This window comes from Coregonus clupeaformis, chromosome 32, assembly GCF_020615455.1.
Source record: "Coregonus clupeaformis isolate EN_2021a chromosome 32, ASM2061545v1, whole genome shotgun sequence".
Taxonomy (NCBI): domain Eukaryota; kingdom Metazoa; phylum Chordata; class Actinopteri; order Salmoniformes; family Salmonidae; genus Coregonus; species Coregonus clupeaformis.
The window spans coordinates 1,049,784-1,053,663 of NC_059223.1; positions in this window are offsets into that span (position 1 = coordinate 1,049,784).

A 3,880-nucleotide genomic window follows, 5' to 3' on the forward strand; every position below is an offset into this window, starting at 1 on the left:
GATGTAGTAGTTTTGTCCGTACACGTGTAATAAGATATATGGCTGATTCATCATATAGTTTGATGTAGTAGTTTTGTCCGTACACGTGTAATAAGATATATGGCTGATTCATCATATAGTTTGATGTAGTAGTTTTGTCCGTACACGTGTAATAAGATATATGGCTGATTCATCATATAGTTTGATGTAGTAGTCTTTGTCCGTACACGTGTAATAAGATATATGGCTGATTCATCATATAGTTTGATGTAGTAGTCTTGTCCGTACACGTGTAATAAGATATATGGCTGATTCATCATATAGTTTGATGTAGTAGTCTTGTCCAGTACACGTGTAATAAGATATATGGCTGATTCATCATATAGTTTGATGTAGTAGTCTTGTCCGTACACGTGTAATAAGATATATGGCTGATTCATCATATAGTTTGATGTAGTAGTCTTGTCCGTACACGTGTAATAAGATATATGGCTGATTCATCATATAGTTTGATGTAGTAGTCTTGTCCGTACACGTGTAATAAGATATATGGCTGATTCATCATATAGTTTGATGTAGTAGTTTTGTCCGTACACGTGTAATAAGATATATGGCTGATTCATCATATAGTTTGATGTAGTAGTCTTGTCCGTACACGTGTAATAAGATATATGGCTGATTCATCATATAGTTTGATGTAGTAGTCTTGTCCGTACACGCGGGTGTAATAAGATATATGGCTGATTCATCATAGTTTGATGTAGTAGTCTTGTCCGCTTCTTACGTGTAATAAGATATATGGCTGATTCATCATATAGTTTGATGTATTAGTCTTGTCCGTACACGTGTAATAAGATATATGGCTGATTCATCATATAGTTTGATGTAGTAGTTTTGTCCATACACGTGTAATAAGATATATGGCTGATTCATCATATAGTTTGATGTAGTAGTTTTGTCCATACACGTGTAATAAGATATATGGCTGATTCATCATTGCTCATTGAACATCTGTTTCATTTATAATTTATGTAATCACGCTGACTTGGGTGATTAACCTTCTACCTTAAATTTATTGTGAGTCATATTGCTTTTGTAGCATTTTATAATATAAATAATAATAATAATAATAATAATAATATGCCATTTAGCTTTTAGACGCTTTTATCCAAAGCGACTTACAGTCATGCGTGCATAATTTTTTTTACGTATGGGGTGGTCCCGGGGATCGAACCCACTACCCTGGCGTTACGAGCTACAGAGGACCACATTTTGCATCTTAAGTTGTGTACGAAGTTGACTGAAGTTACCTGTTCAGTAGAGTCCAGCCCTAGTGTAGACCAGTATAGAGAGACTAAAGACCTGAACCTGTTCAGTAGAGTCCAGCCCTAGTGTAGACCAGTATAGAGACTAAAGACCTGAACCTGTTCAGTAGAGTCCAGCCCTAGTGTAGACCAGTATAGAGAGACTAAAGACCTGAACCTGAACCCATGGAGAGCTGCATAGCAGACCTGGGTTCAAGTACTATTGGAAATCTTTCACACACTATGAGTGCTTGCTCCAGCCTGCAACATCGGCAGGGTTTACTGTTTTGGGACAATTCTACTGGTCCATTAAGCCAGGCAAGCTGAACCAAGCACAGATAAAGTATTTGAAATGATTTCAAATACAAGTTGAACCCTTAGCTACTTAGCAGCAGAGCAGGTCACATCATTGGCCCGGTCTATGTTCTGAAAAGTCCCTGCTCGGTTCATTTCTCATGATAGCCCCTGTGTGTTTGTGGCGATGCAGTGAGCTGCTTTAATGGGCAGTCTGTCCTGCTATTCACATTACAAACTGAAGACCTGCACTCAGTTTGTTACAAACTGAAGACCTGCACTCAGTTTGTTACAACGTGAAGACCTGCACTCAGTTCTTCCCTGCTTCCTCTCCTCTTTTTGAAGTTCCCCTCGGTCTGTTGAGGGACACTCATCATGGCTCATTTTCAGCTCATTCTGGCCCCGCGATGGAGAGATGAGAGGAAAGCAGGAAGAGGAAGAAGAGGAAACAGATGTCCAACCTCCACACCTCTGTGATGAACTAAAGCTCTGGAGCCGAGCAGCAGAGATCATAACCTCTAAAGCACCCCTCGAATTACTACTGCTGCTGGCCAACTACAGCCACAGGGGCCATGGGGACTGGCTGGACACTGGGGACTGGCTGGCCTATGGGGACTGGCTGGACACTGGGGACTGGCTGGACACTGGGGACTGGCTGGCCTATGGGGACTGGCTGGCCTATGGGGACTGGCTGGACACTGGGGACTGGCTGGACACTGGGGACTGGCTGGCCTATGGGGACTGGCTGGACACTGGGGACTGGCTGGACACTGGGGACTGGCTGGACACTGGGGACTGGCTGGCCTATGGGGACTGGCTGGACACTGGGGACTGGCTGGCCTATGGGGACTGGCTGGACACTGGGGACTGGCTGGCCTATGGGGACTGGCTGGACACTGGGGACTGGCTGGCCTATGGGGACTGGCTGGACACTGGGGACTGGCTGGCCTATGGGGACTGGCTGGCCTATGGGGACTGGCTGGACACTGGGGAATACTAATACTAAACCATCACATGGTCAACGATACTACTACTACTACTACTACTACTACTACTACTACTACTACTACTACTACCCGCTACACTACCACCACTGCTACCACTACTGCTACTACTCACTGCTACTGCCACCACCACCACTACCACCACCACTACTGCCACTGCCGCTGCCACCACTACCACTACCACCACCACTGCTACCACTACTACTACTACCACCACTACCACGCTACTACCACTGCCACTACCACTGCTACTACCACTACTACTACTACTACTACCACCGCTACTACTACTACCGCTGCTCTACTACTACTACTACTGCTACTACTACTACTACTGCTACTACTACCACTACTACTACTACTACTACTACTACTACTACTACTACTACTACTACTACTACTACTACTACTACTACTACTACTACAACTGTCTGGACTATTACAACCATCAAATCAAATCACATTTTATTTGTCACATACACGTGTTTAGCAGATGTTATAGCGGGTGTAGCGAAATGCTTGTGCTTCTAGCTCCGACAGTGCAGTAATATCTAACAAGTAATATCGAACAATTTCACAACATGTACCCAATACACACAAAACTAGTAAGGAATGGAATTTAAGAATATATACACATATGGACAACCACCCCACTACTACTACTACTACTACTCCAGAGTGGCGCAGTGGTCTAAGGCGCTGCATCGCAGTGCTAGCTGTGCCACTAGAGATCCTGGTTCGAGTCCAGGCTCTGTCGCAGCCGGCCGCGACCGGGAGACCCATGGGCGGCGCACAATTCCCTGACTAGGGCCTAAGGGGCAAGGCTAGACAAGGCTGAACAGCGGAACAAGCAATTACTTAACCATCACATGATGATCTCTCAGAGGCTGGGTCTTCACTGTTTTTGCTTCGCGGGGGGGGGGAGGAGGGAGGGATGAATGGAGGGGAAGAGCGGGGATGGAGGGGAAGAGGAAGGAGGGGTCCAGAGGAGAAGGTCAGTAAATGTCATCAGAAACATCAGCTTTACTGTATATATTCCAGTCTTGTGTTGTGCGCCACGCCGTTACCGTGACGACTGCAACAAACGACTGGTAGGCCTCTACTGACCAGCCCAGTACTACTGAGAAAGAAAGACAAATGATGTTTCTAAGGAAACCAGCAACAGCAAATAGAAAAAAAAACGCCAGGCCCGGCGGCGCATCGATAAGCGCAACAATCTGGCCGGGACGCATTCCTTCTGTTAAGTTAAAACGCTGGGTGCTCGTCATGTGCTACGCCTGGTGAGTATGTCAGCGTTCC